The sequence below is a fragment of the Mesocricetus auratus genome, unplaced genomic scaffold (assembly GCF_017639785.1).
Source record: "Mesocricetus auratus isolate SY011 unplaced genomic scaffold, BCM_Maur_2.0 Super-Scaffold_100011, whole genome shotgun sequence".
Classification (NCBI taxonomy): Eukaryota; Metazoa; Chordata; class Mammalia; order Rodentia; family Cricetidae; genus Mesocricetus; species Mesocricetus auratus.
In genome coordinates this window covers 68,747,386-68,754,787 of record NW_024429195.1, presented here as the reverse complement: position 1 = coordinate 68,754,787, position 7,402 = coordinate 68,747,386, and the positions used below count along the sequence as shown (strand labels likewise).

General features: G+C 41.5%; 1 long non-coding RNA gene across 1 annotated transcript; it reads left to right on the top strand.

Moving 5' to 3' along the window:
- LOC121143302 lies at positions 1-6,773 on the top strand. The gene is made up of 3 exons (XR_005880509.1): positions 1-467; positions 3,170-3,342; positions 4,576-6,773. It is a non-coding gene; the product is annotated as an uncharacterized LOC121143302 (long non-coding RNA).
- Positions 6,774-7,402: the final 629 nt, after the last annotated feature.

The window sequence follows — 7,402 nt, the reverse complement described above, 5'->3', positions numbered from 1 at the left end:
CAATCCATTTGGCCACAAAAAGGCCATTTTTGGAGCTGTAGTCAAAAACTTGTCACACGTCATTACATTTCTAAAGACTTCAGCAATGAAGAAAGGGTGATTGTGTGCCTGAAGGTGAAGCTGAATGCTATCTTTAGTGAAGTCTAGAGATAAAGGGTGCCATGAGAACAGAATCTATTTAGGATGAATTGGACAGAATAATGGCATTGAAATTCCCACTTCACCTATAGGAGGGAGATAAAGGTAAAACATTCTAGTTAATGGAACATGAGCCACTAATTTGCAGAGAAAGACAAAGGCAGGGGAGTGTACTGTTCTTGCATGAAATGAATAATTTTTTTCAGTCTTTGTGTTGACAGGGAGAGACTGTATCAAGAAAGAAAATGAGAGGAGAGGCAACCTAAGATCAAAACAAATGACAATGGAAAGTCAAACAATGAAAACAATGACTCTCATCACTTCCGTAGGTGAGTTTACCTTCCTGGCTTTCAGCAATCTTATTGACCAATGACATGGGTTCCATGACCACAGATGAGTCTAATTTCTCCTTCCTACACCATGACATTCTTTAATGTTTTTTTTCAGTGGGTGGACATGGACTTACCTTATTTACCTGAGAATATGGAGAGGGGCACTGACTACTTTGGAACTGACCAGTCTTCTAAGATATGAAAGCATTGCAGCTCAAATGGTCTCCCTGGAGACATTCTCTCCATTCCCTTTCTGAAGTCTCACCAGGCTTGTACTTCCATACCATAGAAATATGGATTCCTTTCTACTAGAGCAACAGTTCTTAACCTGCTGGGCCTGACTCTTTCACAGTGGTCACGTAAGACCATTAGAAAACACAGACATTTACATTATGATTTTTTTTTTTTGGTTTTCTGAGACAGGGTTTCTCTGTCTTGTTTTGGAGGCTGTCCTGGAACTCTTTCTGTAGACCACGCTGGCCTCGAACTCACAGAGATCCGCCTGCCTCTGCCTCCCGAGTGCTGGGATTAAAGGCGTGTGCCACCGATGCCCGGCTACATTATGATTCATAATGGTAGCAAAATTACAGTTATGAAGTAGCAATGAAAAATTTTATGGTTGGAAGTCACCAAAACTGGAGAAATTGTATCAAAGGGCTGTAGCATCAGGAAGGTTGAGGCCCACTGTATTGGAAGAAGGGAAAGGAGGTGATGTACTACCATGACTTTTGAAAACTCTTACCTTTCTTCTAAAGACAATTCTGCTCTTTAGTGGGCAGATTGTTTTATTCAGAGGATTTGTCCCTCAGGGTCAGATAAAAGACTCATGAAAAAGAACAACAGTACATTAAATTTGAGTCTAGGTAGCCTTGTCCACCCTCACTTGCTGAACCAATCACTTCCCTTCCCAACATCCTTGAATATTCTGACTCTCAGCACAACATGAGGAACTGTATTAAAGGGTCATAGCATTAAGAAGCTTGGGAACCCCTGGCTTAGTTGGTAAAGGTCTTACCTCGAATTGCCAATACTCAGAACCACTGTTTAAAAAAAACAAAAACAAAAAACCTGGATATAGGAGCGCATGGTTCTCTTGACCTGAGGGAACCTGGGATTTGAGTGTTTTTAAATGTTCTGGTCATTCGAACTGTGATGTTTTTCATCTTAGAAACTTGTTAGCTCAAAACTAGCCAGTCCTCTTCAAAGATGCTGGAACTGAGGAAGCAGAAGCAGGTAGGTCTCTAAAAGCCACTGGCCAACCAGCCTGGCCTACTTGGTGAATGATGTGATAATGAGCTATCCTGCCTCAAAAAAAAAAAAAAGGTGGAGGGCACCTGATGTACAGCTTCAAGATAGTATTCAGGATGGCACATTCACAAGCACATGTGTGTACTGCCCACCTTACATGAATATACATATACACACCCCCAAACCCGATCTATTTGATGTTTTTCCCATGTCATTGTGATGTAACATGTCTCCAAATAGACTGAATCCTTTACGATAGAAAGAATCCTGGCCTTTAGGTAGGATAAAGATTCATAGGGTAACTAGGAAAGACTCTTAGAATATGTACAATACATCCAGGTGGTGGCAGTGCACACCTTTAATCCCAGAACTCAGGAGGCAGAGGCAGGAGAATCTCTGAGTTGGAGGCCAGCCTGGTCTACAAGCGAGTCCCTGGACAGTCAGGGCTGCACAGAGAAACCCTGTCTTGAAGAACAAAAACAAAAACAAAAGAACATGTACAATATAGTAGTAGGCTAGACAAAGGTACTTTTTGGGGTGGTTCCATCTTTGGATAATATTCATGTTTGACACTTCCTGTGTGTGTGTGTGTGTGAGAGAGAGAGAGAGAGAGAGAGAGAGAGAGAGAGAGAGAGAGAGAGGGAGGGAGAGAGAGAGAGAATGCTTTCAAAGATTACTATGGTAAACCACCTTTCTTGGTTCTAGCTTTTGGATCTCTGCAGAAGCACAGCTGGGCTGGGAACTCCCAGGAAGCAGGGTCAGTGAGAAGACTTCCAGGAAGGCCAGGAGATCAGCTGGCCCAGCAGGAGTTCATCTCACACACTTCCATCTTCTTGTCCTAAAGAGGACATCTAAATCTTGGAGGCTTCTTTCTTATTAATTGCACTGCAGCCTATGACTGGATACCTTTTGGGTGGCCATTGTTGAGAGCGTTTTTGTCTAATTTAATTTCCTTTACAATCTCAAGAACTAGGCTATTTTAGTCTTTCAATTTCATATTAAAAAATGGTGGCTGTGGAGGCATTAAGAAACTTGCTTGAGGATAACTGAAAAACAAGCTTAATAAGAGTGCTAAATTTGTTGTCCTCCTGGCAACTTGGCTCCAGAATGATTACAATGAACTGCCACACACACGGACTCCCTGTAGTGTATATTTGGGGCAAGCATTTCCTTCGGTAGCCATAGTGATCAGCCCATCTTTCACATAGTCTTAGGAATTACAGTATCTCTGCTGTGGTCAGTGTAAAGATGTTGCTGTCCCATCAAGAGGCGCTGCTAAGTGGAGCAAGAAGTCTTTATTTGTAGCATCATTGTATGTCACTTACACTCATGGCTAGCTCAAGAACAGGCCATCACAGATCGTAGATACAGTTTTTCCTGCTGCTCGACAAAGCTGAAGAGTGCCCAAAGCCAGAGCCTGCAGTAATTGGATTTTGTCTTGAATTTTACAGGGAGGATTGTGAAAACCAGGGAATGCTATGAGTGTTTGAAAAAATCAATTATTTATTAAGGATTATGAAGTGTTTGCCCTATCAGCTATTTAAGAAAACCTGCGAGCCCTAATATCTACAGAGGCAAACTGCTTTGCTCAAATTTTTCTGCTGGTGTTGTTCTAGGGAAACACGTGAGTCAATGAGCCACTTATCAGTCTGGTAGTTGCTTGTATGTTTTTGCAACAGAAAACGATAGATAACCTATCGGATTTCTGAAACACAACCCACATGTGTGATGGTCTGCTGGCGTGGACTGAATGAAGTTCTGGAAGTGAAACTGATGATATTCAAGCTGAAGGAACTTCTAAACTAGCTGCCATGACGCAAACTGCCCTAGTCTGTCACCCACAGCACTCAGCACCCACGGACTGCTAACTCTGAAACCAGGAGCCATAATATTTCTTTCTTCCCTTAATTCATTCCTAAGATACATGGGGACAGTGATGATGAAAGCAAAATATGTCAGAATTTTTGTTAGAAGAAAGTTAATGTAAATGTGACGTGTGTAATATTACATGGTAGATATGTACATGTGATATATATTGTATGTATTTTGGAGGTACACATGTACATCTTATATATGTGCATACCTATTTGTGTAGCATGTGAGTTTGTCTGTGAATGGTGGTTATTATGTTCACATAGGTATGTTTTATGTGGTTTATATGTAGACACACATATACATACATACATACATACATACATACATACATACGTACCCATAGTGAATTTGTATGGTACCTAATGCTTGTGGGTATGGTATAAGTGTGGGATATGTACTTCTAAGGGATGTGAAGTTGTTTCTATGTACATTGTGTATACAGTTTGTGTTATATGAATATTATATCTGTAACAATATTTGCATTTTGGCATACACTTTGGGTAATATGAATATGTAAGTTGATAAATTTGTGTGTGTTGTGTATATGTGTGTGTATGTGTGTGTTGTTTGACGTGTGTTTGTAAGTGCTATGTATCTGTGTGTGCTGTATTTGGTATGCATGATGTATACATGTGTGTATGGTACATATATTTATATGCATTTATCTATGATAGATGAATGTATTGTACACATGTTGTGTCTTGTTGCTGTATCCTGTGAGTTTGATGTTTTGTGTGTGTGTGCTGAGGATGTTGGTCATTGGAAGCCTATGAAATGGAATGTGTGCTTTGTAGCTCTGTGAGTACATGGCTGTGATTCAGACAGAATGAGGTTGTGTGGCATAGTTTCAAATAGGCATCCAATCGTTAGATTCACTGGAGGGGCTATTCAAAACTGTTATTTTAATTAAGGTTGTCTTAGAAATAAGCTAAGTACAATAGTATCCCAGAAATAACTCTGCTCTTTTGTTCCGTTCCTCCAGGTCATGATGAATTGCAGACAGACATTCCCAGCCAGTTCTCATCCTGAAAGGTCCTCTTACCCTCCAGGGAGCTAGAAATAGAAGATGAGATGGTTTAGACATATTCAAAAGGCAGCGTTATCCATTGACTTGTGCACGTGTTTATTTGAGATTTATAGTCCTCATTACATTTGTACAGATTGGCAGCAGGACTTCTTCAGGGTAGGCTAATGTTTTCGGTTGTCATATTTGGCACAAATTGGGTCTTTAGTACTGATTAGGGTCTAACTCGCAATTTGAAAATAATCCTGCCACCCATTAGTGGCTCTGTAGAAACTTCCACAGCCTCCCTGGCTGCTTCCTGTTAGTATCTGCAAGCGAAAATCATATTTTCTGGCAGTCAGAATTTCCACTTCACATTTCCTAATATCGTTTTTCATTAGACTTCTGTCAAAGAACCCTGACACAGCCTGAGGCCCAGGAACAGAAGGAGCATACCAATAGGACTTCTACCATTCCTGTCATTTGTCCCTACATGCACTCTGTTCAAAAAGCTGCCCTCAAATGCATTTGTGAGGCTGCAACAACAAACCTTTTCTCCGAATCCTTCAGCACAGAAGCTGAGGTAGTGCCAATAAGAAAAGGGCCAAAGTCCAATTACTCCCCCGATGGCTGAGCATCCTGCACAGATCCGTACAATGTTCCCTCTCCCTCTCGGTGCAGACCAGGCCCTAATTTTGAGCCTCTTGCTACTTGCCACTTCTAGATGCTGAGATTATGTCACTCACTAAACATAGGAGATAGGCAGCATATATCACTCACCTGGGCAATGTTCCATAGAGAACCAGTAGATGCGATTTCTTTGGTTGCTTTCTTTTGTGTGGCACTGAGGAGCTGCCGGCTGTGTTGTAGCCGAGGACCCCCTGGGTCTGGGCACTCAGAAGGGCATTAAGGACTGTTCAGGAGCATCAGCAGGAGGCCTGCTGAACATACCTGATTATCGAGGGCTACACACTGAACCCCAGTTTCACAAAAACCAAAAAGAATGACAAATGGTCGACCTGTATTCTTAAGTCACCATGCTGCCTTGATTGAGTATCAACGACCATGAACCTATATAGAGGTAATCTGATTCAAACCCTCCTTACCGTGCCATTTCTTTTGGAAGAATGGCAGGTCTGGAGATGGAAAGATTAAGCGTGAGATTATTTCCCTTCCTGTCTGTCTCCATTTGCCATTCAAATATGTAAATATCTGTAATGAAAGATTACGGTGGGTAAGAACAGTGCCCGATGAACCCCCAGGAAATAAAGAACAGGGAGCCACTTGTTTTTCATACAAGTATTTGCTTCATTTACTCAAACATTTGTGTGCCTACTAGATGCTTGGGATTATTCTAGGTATGGGGAACAAAAGCCGTCGTTGTCATGGAGTTGACCTTGTAGAATGGAAAAGGCAGAGAGTAATGGGACAGCGAAATGTCTAGTGTGTTCGATGCTGCTGAGTGCTAAGAAGAATGGTGAAATGGAATGTATAAAAGTTCCAAAGGAGACTGAAAAATGTTATGGTGGCCATTGGATACCCAAGGAGATGAACTCCAGCAAAGACCTAGTGAAGGAAAGTGGGCACTTAGTGAGGCATACACCAGTGGGAGCAGCAGGGGAAGGCTCCCAGCATAGCATCTGAACTGGAATGCATGTGGGGTGGAGGATGCCAGTGAGATGAGCTGCATGGGCTGGGGAGAGGAAGCTGGATGAGGTTAAAAACAGAGCACAGAAATAGGAACATTTTGATTTTACTCTCAGATATATGGGGACCCACTGAAGTGTTTTGAGCCAAATAGAGGCATGATCTCACAAGATTTAATGGTCGTCTTGGGTTTCTGTTTTGAAACTTGATTTGGACATTCAAAGTAAGCCAAGAGAATTCAGTGAGAGGAACTTGCGGTACGCCAGCCACGGGCACTAAGATCAACAGTTAATAAATGGGACCTCATCAAACTGAGAGGCTTCTACACAGCAAAGGACACCACCATTTAGATAAAGGACACTGGCATTTGGACAAGACAGCAGCCTTCAGAATGGAATGGAAAAAGTTTTTTTTTGTTTTTATCAACTATACATTTGATAAATGGCTAATATCTAAAATGCATAAAGAACCTAAAAAAACCAACTTGAATGTTGAGAAAACAAATAACCCAATTAAAATGGGGTACAGGAGAGGTGCTTTGGTCCTGCCTCAATTACATCATGGGACAGACTTAGTAGACTTTCTAGGGGAGGCCTTACCCTCTCCATGCAGCAGATGGGCAGAGGGGGACGTGGAGGGAGTGGGAGTGGGAACTGGGATTGGAATGTAAAAAACTAAAAAATGCAAAAAAATGGGGTACATGTCTAAACGGAGTTCTCAAAAGAGTAAGTTCAAATGGCTGAGAAACACTTAAAATGTTCAACATCCATATTCATCAGGAAAATGCAAATCAAAACTACTTTGATATTTTATCTTACACCAGTTAGGATGCTTAAGATCAATGAAAACAAATGACAGTTCAATGCTGGTGAAGATATGGAAAAGGGAGAACATGCCTCCATTGCTGGAGGGAGTGCAAATTTGCACATCCACTTTGGAAATCAGTGTGGTGGTTCCTCAGAAAGATTGGAATCCATCTTCCTCAAAACCCAGCTGTACCACTCTTGGGCATATACACCAAGGATGCTCAACCATGTTCAGTGCTGCTCCTTTCATAGTAGCCAGAAACTGGAAACAGCCTAGATGTCCTTCAACACAAGAATAAAGAAAATGTGGTACATTTACACAATGTATTGTTACCCAGTCACTAAAAATATGA